The 15713-nt window shown below is 33.0% G+C and overlaps 1 protein-coding gene across 1 annotated transcript in view; it reads left to right on the forward strand.

Annotated features, from left to right (window-relative positions):
* LOC117110596 (kelch-like ECH-associated protein 1B) overlaps nt 1-15713 on the forward strand; it is a 39845-nt gene that overhangs the window by 7102 nt on the left and 17030 nt on the right. The window lies entirely within an intron of this gene.

Here is a 15713-nt window from a genome sequence, read left to right on the forward strand (position 1 = left end):
ACCTTAAAAGGCAATTATTTTATGCACACATACTATTAATATGATGCCTGTTTCAGATACTGATGATAGAAGTTAGACCTTACGCAACCATATGGGCCCACACGTTTACATGGAATTTCGTAATTATTAGAAAGGCGTACTATGAACCAGTGGAATGAGGAAAGAGTTGTAAAGCCTTCACAGACATAAGTGCTGTCATGATAATCTTTCTTTTATAAATTAAACCGCATCGAGAGTGATTTAAATAATAACCAGGTTTAGCATACACCACAAACAGATCATTTTGTTTGTCCTACAGTAGTATTAATATTACTACCCATGATAGTATTATTTTTAGATTTTCTTAACATTAGGAGTAAGCAGGCTACACACTTGATGGAACTAGGATGTAAATAAATGTACAGTATTTTTCATTAAATTTATTCTCACTGTAAATAACTTAAAGTTGAATAGCTAGTGGTTAAGATGCTTTCCTAGTAATACCAGAGTCCTGGGTTCAATTCCTGTGACAGTAGGACTTTATCTGTAAACAAGTCTTCTTCCTAAGCCTGATAAAGAGACCTTGTTGATAAAAGCATCACATATATTTCATTTATTGAATAGGGCCGCTGTATACTGTATCAGCCGACCTTCTAGGATACGCTGGAAGGATCACACTCTATAAATATGTTTGGTTTTTTTTAACAGAATTTTCCATTCATCATTATTTATTAATTAATATCTATTAACATTCAAGAAACTGTGACCTATTTTGGATATTAATGTATAAAATATGGCCATGTAAAGTTTATTGTTTTTTCCTCAAAAAAGTAGGTTAGTAGAGTAGGGACTGAGTTTATTTTCGAACCTCCTTATCATTTCATCAGTTGTACAGTGACATAGATATAACCACAGTTTTTTTTAACAAATTGAGTTTTTTCAGGCATTGAAAAAAGGGGCACATTTACCTTGAACGTGTTGCTTCAGTGTGTTTACATCCAGTCTGGCATGATTATTAGTTTCTAAGCTATCCAATTGACTTTGACATTGTAGAAGGTAGTGTCAATATACTGTAATAGGATAGTTTTTTTTGTTTGTTCTGGCCATTGTCTGAAGGTTTTTACCCCAAAAACTTCAATTCTGAGCCTTTGTATCTGATAGGGGAAAAATAAAATATGGTTTACTTAACGATATGATAGTTTATTTGTAATTTTTTTTGTATTTATTTATTCTCACTCTGGGTATTGTTTTCCTTCAGGGCTACAGTAGTTACTGGTAATTTACTACAGTATATGAAGTAGAATTGTTATAGGAAAATTCTGGCATTTTTACAAGATTTGAAACTTAGGGTAGTTTATCATACCACAATATATATGTAAAAATTCTAAGAAAAAGAGGGGTTTTTTTTTTTACGGAAAACATTACAAAGTATAAGTTTACAGTATACCTATCACATATGTAACAGAAGACCAATAAACACAATTATCACTGTATCAGTATAAAATGTAGGAAGCACTTACTAAATGTTTACGGAATACTTAATATTATTCTAATAGTATTTTCAAAGAACAAAGAAATAATTTAATTTGAACATAATTGGTACTACTTTAGGAAACATATACATGAATGTTATGTGCTATGTAGTAGTAGTAGTACAAGTTTCCAACAGTTCTTGTATCATCTTGTTGGCTTACTTTGTTCTACAGGCCTACTGTATATCCAACCATAATGATTCTACCATGTTTTTTTCCAATCATATTCATAGAGCATCATTCAATTACTGTTAGTTGAAAGTATTGAGCATTCATACCAAGTTCAGAACCCCAGTGATAATAGTAAATGATATTCCAGACCATAAATCTCTTGTCTCATAAAATCACTCAAGTATAGGTCATTTGATTGTGATGTCATATCTCCCATAATTCTTTTCGGCATGCTGTACACTTCCTTTTTTTTTTATAGGAACACATTTTATAAGAACGCTGAGGCTGAGACTGCTAAAAAAATAAGAACAAAATAAATACAAATTGATGCTGAGGTCAACTGAGTTTATTAAAAGAAACTAGAAAACCAACAAATCAAGCTAGTCACATACAGTAGTAGTAATAGGTATGACACTGTAATACCGTTCTATACTGTCTTGCATTAATAATTTTTTATCTCTGAAAGGCATATAAAACATGAACATTTTGAGCCTGAAATTGGCCAAAAAAATAAGCACACTGAGTCTGAGCAAATTTTACCAGCAAATTTACTGGTTCTTAAAAAAAGTGTACAATAATTTCAGGTCAAATAAAACATAAAAACAGGCAATGATATTGGCTTCTTTTTTTTAATTTATTATTTTTTATCATGCATTTTATTATAGGCCTATAAGGTACTCCTTTGCTCCAAAGTGTCCTAGAAACTTCATGTAGTTTTAGGATCTTGCAGAATCTTGTAAATCAACAAATTCTCTATAGTTTACCTCAATTCTCAATTAATTGTGTTCATATTGATTGATTTAGGATTTTTACATTTTTTCAAATGTTACAGTGATTTCACTCAAGAATGATTTCATTTTGGTAAATTCTGTAGTCACTTGCAATTGGCTTAACATTATTGATTTATAGAATTTTCTTGTTATTGTAAAAATTATGTAGATCTGCAACAACTAAATTGCTTTGAGTGTCTCTCATAGGACTGACAACTTATTTAATCAATGTAAGTAATTAATTAAACGTTTTATATATTTGTCAGAATTTACCACTGGTTTCAGTATCTGCATGGTAGATTCTTCAATATGTGGCAAAGACAAGCCAAACCATTAACACACATATGTTACTAGTTCAATCATTAATGTACTGTACACTATGATAGTACTTCAATCTGCAATCTGCTTCAGTCATGTTTACCAAATCACAGATTAACATAGCTTCTAGACTATATAGAACTTGAAGTACCTGACCTTGACCTAACTATAGATTATTCATTTTATAACTGTACACCGAGTTTCATAGTTTATTGCCGTTTTTGTATGATTTTATTACCTGCATAATGGTGTTAGTTTCATATAATATACTTCAATGAATGTAAGATAATTTTATATGTCACTATATTCATCCATAATTTGTATTAATTAGTTTCAATTTGAAATTCTTTTTAGAAAACAAACTTAAATTGCTTATTTTTTAAAATGTAAACAGTTTCACTGACTACTACCAACCAGTCAGCACAAGTGTGAGTTGGTTGGTTACTGCTTCCTTCAGTCAATGTTCGTTGACTGGCGCCACAAGTTTTCAAAGTAGAACGCCCCACCCCTTGAAAGAAAGTCTTCGAAGCATGGTACATGATTTTGGGCTGCTTTTTTGTTCATACCCTAGTTTGTCAAGATCGTGGGTTACTGTTGTCAAGCTTTTTCACCTAAATTGGCAATAAATGAAGTGTAGGTTGGCTAGTCCAGAACATTTTTACTTTCTAGAAATATATTGAGCCCTATCTCCTTTTAGGCTGAATAATAATATACTGATTCAGTCTATCATGAGGCCTGACGGTATTCATTTTTGAAGCCTCAGGCCAAAAAAAAAAATGAAATTTTGAAATACTTGTGTATTTTATCAATCATCATAGTGCCATCTTTATTTCCAATTTTGACTGTCTTACATCATTAGGTCCAGTAAAAAAAACAAAGTAGTTTCTCGTCCTAATATTTTTTTTAAAAAAGGAGAAAAGGCAATTTTTTTTTTTTTTTAACCCTGAGAGGGCAAATCCAAGATGGCCGATGGGAAACAGCTACTACTTTCTCACTTTTACCAAGCAGACACATTGAAAGCCAATAAAAGAAGCACTAGACATGATTCATACCATATATCGTCAGCCATAAACGATTGAGAGAGGAATTTTACTGATGCGAGTTAACCAGATTTTTGTACATTTTGTAAAATAAAGGAAATTAAAAAAAATTGATGAGACAGAGAAACTAGTAATTTTTTTAGTTGGCCTTACTGCTCACAGATCGCCAATTTACAATAGGCCTTGTACTACGTCTATCCAATTGTCAAACCACTAATTCTATAGCTGTTACTTTGATTTCTTTCATTTTTTGTCCAAAATATGAACTTATGTCTAGCAAATTTTATGTTGAGCTATCTGTTTTTAAATTATAATAGAGTATAGTAGTATAGTCATTCTGTTCATATCTCTGTCAAAAGATTGAATATAAAATAATAAATAACTTCATACTATCTATAATATATTTTTAACCTATCTTTCTTTTTAACCTATCTTTTAACCTATCTTTCTTTACCTCCACATTCCCTTTGGAATGGAAACAGGCAAAGGTTACACCCATCTAATAAAAATAAATAGTTGTATAAAACTATGTCAATCCTCCAACACATGTGCCCCAGAAATATTATAGTGCTGTATCTGTCACTGTGTAAGATCTGTCTCTTATACACATCTAGATGTGTATAAGAGACAGGTTCATATCTCTGTCAAAAGATTGAATATAAAATAATAAATAACTTCATACTATCTATTCTCTTATTGCTAGATATATTCACCATTGTTCCTAATATGATAACAATGTAAATATAGAGTACTTTGATCCTTATTCCGTAAGCCTACTAAATTGCTTGCATTAAAAACCACAAAAAAATATACGCTTATCTATGACATCCGTGTTAGTACCGTACTGTTGATACAGTCTTATGAAAAGCATTCCTGACTTTCAATAATATCATTTAAGTATTTATTTATTTATTTGTTTAAACATACTGTACGCTTTCATTTCATTGGCACTCGTCGATTGACGATGCATTCAAGGGCAATAACAGATATTACAAACTTTACAATTAAATTAATACCAAAAAAGCACAGTGCTGTACTATTCTTTCTACATAGATTCGAAAGAAACTTTCTTCCATAACTTAACTATCGTAAACATTATACTACTTCTATATAAAAACCTCATTTTCCACTATATAAATTTATTTATTATAGTTTATTATTTCTTCAATTGTAATTACCATTTTTTTTAAACCAATTTCCATAAAAATTCTTATCATTTCACACCCACTTTGACTGATTTGCATACCACTTTTGCACCATTTATCTGGCCGCCCACATTCGTTTTAATTCAATATTGAATATGTAAATCCTTGAAATACCAGGTTATTTTTTTGATTCCTGAAAGTGACCACATCCATGGTCACGTTCTACTTTGGTATTTACCCTGTGCTATTCCAGTCTTCCGTCGTTTTTGCTTTTGATTTTGTACCGATGAATTTTCAATTATTTAACTGTTTGTCATCAATTGGTTGCTGTCTGATCAAATCAATATTTGATCTGTTGTTAGTTTCGAAATACTCTTAAGGCTTTGTGGCATGGGCAGTCATGAAAGAGGTGCATCTGTAATATTTTATGTTTTATTTTTAGTTAATGTTATCTCAGGAAAAATCTATGTTTTTCATTATCTTTTTATTTCTAGTCTGAATTTATGAAAACATAATTTTTCAAACAATGGTTGGTCTGACCGGTCAATAACCAGGATTTGTTAAAAGGGGGGCGGGGGTGGAGGGAGGACTTTTTTTGAGAGCCAGACTGGAATTTAAGAATATAATAAAGTAGAGCAAAATGACCAGTAATTAGCATTAAATGCCAAATATAACATTTAAACATTTTTTGTATCCCTTTCCAATCCCTCCTTTGTCTCCTTTCTCACATCATGAAGGAAAAAAACAGAAAATCTAAACTTCCTTTTAATGGGATAAATAGGTCTCAATCACTTTTTTTTTTGCTTTGAAGAGGAATATATTAATATATAATTAAAGTATAAACTGAACATGTATTTTTGGGCATGTATTATGCATACATATTTCATCGGAAACCAACCTCACCTCCTTCCTATTCCCACACAAGTACCCCTCACTTTGCACTATTCAGAGAAGTGGTGCCCGCCTCCATTAAAGAATCTTGGATCCACCCCCGATGGTTTTGTTATGTCTACAATTTCTTTGTTCAGAGAGATGCCATTTAGACAGCTTTCCTGTCTGTTGTTGAGTATATTGATCATATGTATCCTAAAGATGATGCAATAGTAATCAAAATTAATTTTTTTTTCCATTTAAATATTGTCAATTTGAAATTACTGTGCAAGAAGTCTTTACAGTGAAATATGAAACTAATTGATGGATTGATTTACTACTTAATGCTGTGATTGTTTGACTTTTTCATTTTTTTTATTCAGCTTTAGGTACAGGGAGAAGGATATGCCAAACTCTGAACTTACTCTTCAAAGTGGCAATCCCGTCACAAGAAAAACAAACACACAAAATGCTTTACATAAACTAAGTCTTATTATCAGACTTGGTTTATATATTTCTCCCTTAATTATTTAAATTTAACACATTTATCAATCTCATTACATTCATCAATAAAAAAAAATATTTTTATTTTCTGTCTCTGCCTAGATGCTTTGGCAAAATCATTATGCTATAAGAATTTTTTTTCCCACCCTCTGACGATCTTTATTAACTAAACAAGGATTACAGTTAGTCGTATTCAAAGAAAAACAGTATGAAGTACATTGACTACAATCATCTGTTCCACAAGGAAATTCTTACTAAATTAGTTTTAGGAATTTTTAAAATGTTTCTCACTGGCCTTTTTTAATGTATAAAATGAAGCCCTAATTATTCCTTTTACAAAGCCGGCTGCAACTGCATACCAGTACGTCATCCTAAGCTGATGCTAGACACCCACAGATATTGCTTTATGATCAAGGTGATAGGATTTTTACAGGATTTCCTGAGTGTTTTGCCTTGTGAAAGTAAAAAAAAAGGTAGGATGCATTTAAAACATGGGTTGCAGAAGGGAAAGAAAATAGGTTTTGAGGGATAATTACCTACGATTTGCCCATTTGGGTATCATTTGACATCAGGATGTCCATTAATGAAAAAATTAAGGTAAATCATGGGGTACATTAGTATTTGACAAACTTTATATGACATTTAAATAAGGAGAAGTTATTAAGTATGTATCTATAACTATAGGATTGGTTAAAAAGAGGGCCCAGAAAGTTCATTTTGTAGTTGGGAAATTCTAAACCACCTCAGTCTCATCATGGTTGGGGCTGAGGTCCACAATTTTATGTCTATGACCATTCAAGGTGGTCCGGTTGGCGACCTGACTAAAAATTTGCATATTTTTGCTCATTTTTGTTTGATATTGAACAATTTAAGGACCCTGGGCATTTTTATTAATCAGACTCAGAAGAAAACATTTGTTTGATATTTTGTATAACTGATTTTTCTAAGACAGGATAATAGTTTTTCGTCAAGCAACATCAATTCTACAACATATCAAAAATTGTGTTTCCTCCGGAGCCCAACTTTAAAGCTAATTTATAAAAGGAAGAAAAGCAATAAAGTAATTTATTGACATGCACCTGATCTAATGGAACAAGTATAAAGGTTGGGGGTGATTTGAAGATAAAAGGAGTTTCAAGTGATTTATAGTGATTCATTTGCAATGAAGCGTCCATTGTTTGCGGACCGTAAAAAACTTTAAAAAAGGATAATAAGCATTTAAAACGATTGTACATAATTTTGTGTAGGCAGTTAATACAGAATAGCAAATCAGTTGACCTGAAAAAAGCACCCCACTATTAGTAACAACCTTTTCATAGTTATCTAGTACAGCACAATAGGTATACTTGTATTCTATCAATTATGGTGAAAATTTTTCGCAAGTAAGCAATTTTTTTCTAGGCTAGTGTCATCATGCAACGATTGGCCTATTTCTCTCTGTGATTGACGGACTTGATCTGCTGCTCAAGTGCTAATGAAAAAAATGACACATACTGTATGGCTGTAAATGATTTGACCCAACCTAACACTAATAAGTTAATGAATTTCCTGTAAGGTGTTGATGACTTGCTTGAATAGTGTCCGATAATTAGCCTTGCCGTTGCAAACAGCTGACTCTATGATACAAGATTCGCCTTGACTCGCCCTCAGAGACTCGAGATAATAGATACAACGAAAACATGCGCTTGGAGGTGTGTTTGTTGCAATGATATCGTTGGGTGTTTATTGTCTAGGCCCCTGTATACGACAGTGCATGGTTGTTGCACTGGTTTCCCCCTCCATGCAGCACCTGTTTTGCTTTTGCCTGCTGCATTCATTTCAGGATGCGTGTCCCAGATAAAATAGATTTATCATGTATCAAAAGATTTATATTGATAAGCATACCCTTGCTTAATTTTTGTAGGTAGATTTTCCATATGTTTTTTTGTTACATGTGAATGTGGTGAAAAAATCTTTCAAAAGATAAATGTACACATAGGCCTAAATTATTTTTTTTTAACTACATTTTTGTGAAAATTTTAGGGCCCTAATTTATCAGGAGCTACACCAAGCTCAACCACATTGAATAGTTTGTATAAAAGGTAGCCATTGCCAACGAAGTGCATTTGCATGAGTACATACTGTAGGCCTACAACAATACAAATTGATTTGAATATATAGTAGAGTATTTTATGACTTACCAGACCACATAAACAAATATTTGTAGGGGTGAATATATATTCACTAGAGGTTCATAGAAAGTTTGCTGAATATATTTTGGATCTAGGAACACATTATATTTAATTTTATTTAATACTTAATGTAGATTTATTAATATAATGAATGCAAATGTTTTATTATATGCCCAAAAATTACCATACTGATAAGATGGAAACATATTATACATTAACATTTAAATTGTGGTACAGCACTTTCTTGCTCTCTAAGTACCTCCTTTACTACTACTATCCTTGTATGCTCAATTTCTTATATGATCCCCTTCTTGTATGCTTGCCGCCAAATTGTGCTATGATACTGCCATAAGTTTGAACTTGAGTCCATTGCCTTGATTTACCCACCGCATTCACCTGTTCAACCAGGTGTAAGTAATTTTTGAGTAATTACAGACTTATTATCTTTCTATCTGCTAAATTTTATGATGTTAAAAATTGAAAGTAGGTCACTGTACATGGATGTAATATAACAAGGCATTTAATGGTTTTAAGTTGAACCCCGGTATTCTAAAAATGGACTTTACGTGTAGTTCGAGCTAAAACTTTAAAATTGCATCATTTCATATTCTAACGAACATATATGCAGCCTGATTAAAATACTTCCCAAGAATTAGAGATGGTGGTGGCTGTTTGTGTATGCTTCAAATCAAAATCAAATCAAAATTTTACTTGTAATGATAAATTACTTTACCAGGGACCGAAGAGCGCCATGAGCCACATTGGTAGCATATCTGGCACTATGACAACAATAATAATAATAATAATAATAATAATAAAGTAAGAACTTATATAGCGCCATTTAAAAAACCGAAGTAATTATCAGTGGCGCTTCATGTTATTGTTGGAATAAGTGCGTTTTGAGTGATTTTTTTAAATAAAGGAATTGATGCTGATTTTTTAATGTGAAGTGGTAGTGCGTTCCAGAGTGTGGCTGCAGCAAATGAAAATGATCTGTGTCCGAAGGTCTTAGTGTTGGTGCGAGGGACAGAAATTAAATTGAGATCAGATGAACGTAGGGAACGGCCAGGCACATATTTGGGAAGAAGTTGATTAATAAGTAAGCATCAGTGTTAATACTGTATGTACTAGGCCCGATTGTACAGTTAGTGAGTACACTTTTCTTTTTATAAGCAGACTGAGCAAACAAAATAAGAACAAATTGAGGCTGAGGTAAAATTTCATATGAGGTGTAGATCATAATGAGGTCAATAACATTTTACAATGGTAGAAAAGTGTAGTTAGCTTTGTTTAAAGGTGCTTGGCTTTTAATTCAATGATCTTTTACCCAGAAAATTCAAAGGGGATTTTTGTGTTTTTTCTAGAATTCATTAATAACGCTTGGTTGAGATTTTACTGTGAACAGAAAAGGACTATTATGTTTGTTGGGCTATGCTTTGTGTTTAAGGTTATTGCCTTCTATCTTGGGTCATCCTGTGTTCAAATTATGCGATGTGAATGTGATTTTTTTTTTGTCATAACTGTTTATAGTATCAATTTCATCTTGAAATTGCCATTGACAATTTAAATAATAGAACAGAGGTAATGTATTGAGGATTTTAGCTAACTGTATTTGATATGTATATGAAGATAGTCATCTCCAGAGGAGACTGGTCTAAACTGTTAATTAATTTTTTTTAAATAGCATATTACATTCAGGCCTGATCACTGAACAATTCCTATAGAACACATCGGCTCTGGGGGAGTATACAGTAGTCTATAGTATTCTGCACTTTGGCATTCGGACTACTCCAACAGTAGGTGAACAATAATTGTCATTTATATAGTGCCTTTTCCTTGCGGTTACGAAGTGCTTGTATCACGCAAGAGAGGACCTCCTGAGGAGTAGAAATCAATGAACCAGAACAAAATACAGTTCAATGTCAAATCAGTGTCACTCCGGCGTGATCCGGGATTCTTTTCTAGGTAACTCGAGCAAAGGAATGGGATGCACATTTGCCTAAAGAGCCACAACTTGAGAAGTGCTTTGCTTGAGATTTGAAAAAGTTGTCAGCCTAGAAATCGAACCCCTGATATTTTGATTGTAAGCCTACAACTTTTTTGGCTCATGCTTTTTACATACTAATGCCAGGGTCTATGCAAGAGGGCCACAATCATTTTTAACTGCTTATTTTTGGCTTCATTACTTGTTCTGATTATGTTATTTAGGCCTACATTTCATTATTTATTTAGTATTTTTACTAATTTCATCTGTATATCATACTGTATATTGAACAAGTGGTATAGATTGAATTGAATCAGCGCTTTGACTTTACAGGCTTTTGCCATGGCGACTATGTAGGAAGATAATTGACCACTTGTTGTCAACAACTTGGTGACGTCAGAAGAACAAATCCAACCAAAGTTGCAATTCCTTATTAATGTGGTCATGTAGCTGCTCAAGTGTGGTATAAAAAAATACCCTAAAATCTCTATATAACGATTGAGCTTCAATCCATTGACCTTTGGACCATGAGTGGAGGCCCTACACTATTTGGAACCTATGATTTGGACCCCCTTTTTGGACCTCTTGTTGGAAAATTTCTGGAGCCATCACTAGAATAAATATGTCTTTCGTGGTATAGGCCTATTAAGTGCCCTTGTATCTTGAATGATAGAATAAATTGTATGGAACTCAAAGTCTACAAAACTGCTTATCAGTTTGTTATCTGCTGAGGTACTTGAAAGTTTTACTTGTACTTTCTAATACCCTTTGTTGGCAAGTGATCATTAGAAGGGTGTCTATTGTACTTGGCCATGGTTGTTCACCCTTAAACTATTGTTCATGTAAACATGGCGGTATTGATTTAAATTACTTTGGCTCTTCTCCTACTTTATATTGGTATAGTATTACTATTAATGCTTTAATCTGGTGAATTCTGGGAAAACCCCTCAACTGTAGGGCCTCCAAGTCTCAAAAGGAACATTTGTTTTTCAACAATATCTCTCTGAACTGTCCAATTTTACTGTTTTCTTTCATATGTCTGATGTTTGTTGGTCTGATCGCCAATTTTTATCCGTATTTTTATTTACTCCTTTAACTCCTTGGCAAATGAGGGTATTAACAATGTAAAAAAAGCATTGAATTGTAACAAATAATTTCATTTAACTCAAGTTAGAGCAGATAGGTAAAAAAGGAAACACGCCCCTGTTCAAAGTACATATCAGAATACATATAACAATTCAAGAAAAAATAACACACAATTAATAGTAATATTGATGTGCTATACTTAAGTTAATACAGTAAATGATAAGAATAAAAATGAATGAATGAATGAATAAATATTTTTTTTTTTAAATAGGTAAATAGGTAAATATATTAGCAAGACATAAATAAGTAAATAAATAAATAAATGATGCAAGTGGCTTAGCGTAGGTGGTTGATATCAGTAATAAATAAGTTTGGACCTTGGATAAGTTTGAGAGGAGCCGTTACATTGTTGACACTGTCACCGCACATTCCAAATAGGAGAATAATGAAGAGATACAATAATATTCAAGTTTCAACTTAAGTGAGATAGATTAAAACAATTCAGTTTTCACTGATTACTGAAAATCAAAATTGATTCTCAGGTAATTAATTAAGGGTCTTTGCAAGGAATATGAACAGAATTATTAGATTTGTTAGTTAATGACCATGCAAAATATTTGTTTAATTCTAATTTTTAATTGAAAATATCTTAATCAAATATACAAGGCTATTCAAATAATTAAACTTTTTTCCTCAATTATATTACCTCAACACCGGTGATACTGTATATCTTTATTAATGCTGTCAGGACTAATTGACTGAACAAAGTCCATTTTACACCTACTAATACTGCCAAGTGCCCTGGACATGTAACGTAATCATTGACTCAGATGTGTGCTACAAACAATGCATTCTCGAGTTGCAATCTGATCAGACGTGATATAGTTGCGCAATATTAGATACAAAATTTACAAAGCTGCAAGTAATCGCAGCTTTTAAAATCTTGTTGTTTAACGACATGACCTCTTGGAAGATCAGTCTTTATAAATACTGGAATGCACCTGCATAAATAAAAAAAAAACTGTTACTATTGTTATTTGTGACCAAAAAATTAATATAGCGATTGTAAATTGACAGTGCTATGAAGGATACCTCATTAGTTGTTCATCCAGTGATAATCTTATCTATGGTTGGTTTACGTGGAATTAATATCTTTTTGTGTTGGAATTGTTCACTGGTCTTGCTTCATCATACTTGGTAGTAAATGGTCAATTCAAGGTCAAAATAGTCAATTTCATCAATATTTTCAATTGATTAATTTCCAATTTCTTTGTTGTTACATCAATAACAAGTTCATTTGCCAAGTACTGTAGTTCCTCTAGTGTAAGCCCATCTCCTTGAACACAAAATTGGGCTGATTTTAGAGTGTTGGTTTATACCCAAGGAAGCTCATTTTCAACCAAAAGGTACTTTTTCATCACTGCATGCCCAGTTGAAAACCTTTATTGGTTATTCTTTAGAGTATATTGTAAAAGTCGGTTAAGTTAAGCATACTCTGGGCTTTTGCCCAAGAAAAGACTGGTATACAAAATTAGGCATAAAGTAGGAGGTGGGCTTACACCTGAGGTGGTCTTACACTGTAAACAATTGAAGTATAATCTAAGTAATTTTATGAGGCTTTTGTCATGGGTTTTTTTTTGTTTTGTTTTTTTTAAGAAAAAATCATAGGTTATCTCAGGATTTTTTTGTTTAGGAAAAAAATCGTAAATTATCTCAGGATTTGATTGGAAAACAGATTCATTAATCCACAAGCTATAACTCCACTCAAAACCTCATAATAACGATATTTATCATTGGCCAGTTTCAGTCTAAGTAGAGACTATACGACAGATAATAATTAGAAGGAAATTGATGTATTTGCTTTGTATTTTCCTTAAATGAGCTAATCATCACATAGTTCAAGCTCCCATTCATTATTCTTGGGCAACAGAAATGTAAACATCCTGAATACTTGATGTTCAATTGGTTGAGATATCGTGATGTCTTATTTACATAAAAAGAATCTAATATATAAATAATTATTTACATAGATCAATACGTACCTGTTGGAGTTGATCATACAAGGTTTTAGAAGAGCCACTAAAGTCCACAGTCAAGGTGATCAGCCTCAGAGTGTTCAAAGCCTTCATACCAATGCATATGATCAATTAGATGATCGGTGCCACCCTTCGAAGGCCACCAACACCCATGAGATGGTCAGACCTATAAATGCCCACAAAGAAGTAATTGGTTCCTAGATTCTGTACCCGCAAATAAAATGCTCACGGCTACAAACCATTCATTGACGCACCATTTAGTACCCACAATTGTCCATAATTGAACCTAGCATTTAGGGACCCATTATATGCCTACAATTACAAAGATGATTGAACCATAGGGTAAAGAATGGGTTACCAAGTACTTCTCTAGGATTTGTACCATAATATTGGATTCATTAGGACTAGAGATGGCTTCCATCTTTTCAACATACCGAAGTCTGAGAGAGTCTGAAACTTCAGAGGCTTATTTTATTAAAAGTTCTCCGATTGTTTTTGGCTTGTTTTACCAGAGAGAAGTGCTGTGCTAGAGGTGTGTTGATGTCACTTGAGCTTAACTGTCTGGCTGTCAGTGTGTCCATCATCCCGTCTGTCATGATTCATCACTTGGAACAGTATCAATATCAAAACAACTTCCTGTGGGTGTATCCATACAACAAATCAATTAATGTTGAGAAAGCTTACATCATTTTGAAATGAAAACAATTTCAAAGTGAGTAGGAACCCACACTAAGTTATATCCTAGTTACATATCCAGCAACAGTTTGTTGAATAATTGAAGGAAACAATTAAGATGTTTTTGTAGGCCTACTATTTACTTTCATTCAGGAGAATGATTCTACCCAGTGGCAGATTCAGGGGTGGGTGGGCAGCCGGGCCAGGCCCCACGTAAATTTTTTAGAATTTTTAAAAAATGGAGAAAAATGAAAATAATTGTAGGTCTGAGGGTGCCTTTTCTGGTGCCATAATCATGATTTTTTTTCCTCAGCCCCAACAATGGTAGGGCTCAGGTGGTATGTACCCTCAAACTGTGAAGTCCCTCCCTGCTCCCCCTCCCCTCTAATTCAAAATCCTAAATCCGCCACTGCTACCGTTAGTCAAAGTTGGACCAATGATCCTGTATAAGCCCTTTAACTTACAGTACAGTATTATGAAAAGATATGCTTGGAATTAGTGATGTTGGTGATTTTTACTACTCATGGTGCAGGAAATTTAATAGATCTAGAGTGGAAATAAACATGTGTTCAGGCATTAGTACGTGTGAAGTACACATAGTGGCGAAGTTGATTAGATATGTTTTGTGGTGATAGATTAATTGATTCAATAATATCATTGAAAACAACGCAGACAACAAAGAGAATATACAGCAAGAATCTATAGTGGGTCATAGGTCACGGAGGCATGCTAATTGCTTGTTACTTGAAAGTCATGGCAGATCACAGAAATTTGGCATTTCTACGACTACATCTTAACGTATCATTAGTAAGTAATGTTCATTAAAGATAACGATATCATACACAGGAAATAGTTTGATGGCGATGACTTGACAATAAATTTATGATCGTTTGTATCAAATTGTAGTATTTACAGTTAATGGTAAATCATTTTTATATAAGGGATGTACTACTGTATTTAGGCAGGGTTTGTTTTAAAGGGCAAGTTAAAACCCCTTTTCTGTACAGTATTCTTTTTACCTTCAAAGGTGGTCACAAAACATAGGTATATACTTAGAAATTTAATTTTAAACAATCAATACATGATTTGGTCCCAAATGAATCCCTGTACTATATTATTTGCATTAGCCATACCGTACCATACCATAGCTGATAAAGACCATGACAACTGGGGCACCAAAAGTGGTTTTAATTGGAGGGATCCCCTGTATTATAAATTACTTAATCTTTAATATTACCCATCTTTACTTAGCTCAATATAGACATTAGCTAAGTACTGTATTTGGAGGTAAAACTGTTGACATTATTATGATAGGAGCCCTCACGGGGGCCAGGAATGCCTATTGTTACTTATAGATTACAAAGACACTGATGTATCCAGAGTAATTAAGCTAGAGCATTGTGCATGCTTAAAAAAATTATGCTTAGTCATT

The sequence above is a fragment of the Anneissia japonica genome, unplaced genomic scaffold (genome assembly GCF_011630105.1).
Source record: "Anneissia japonica isolate Jap-2015-1 unplaced genomic scaffold, ASM1163010v1 scaffold287919_len575428_cov197, whole genome shotgun sequence".
Taxonomy (NCBI): Eukaryota; Metazoa; Echinodermata; class Crinoidea; order Comatulida; family Comatulidae; genus Anneissia; species Anneissia japonica.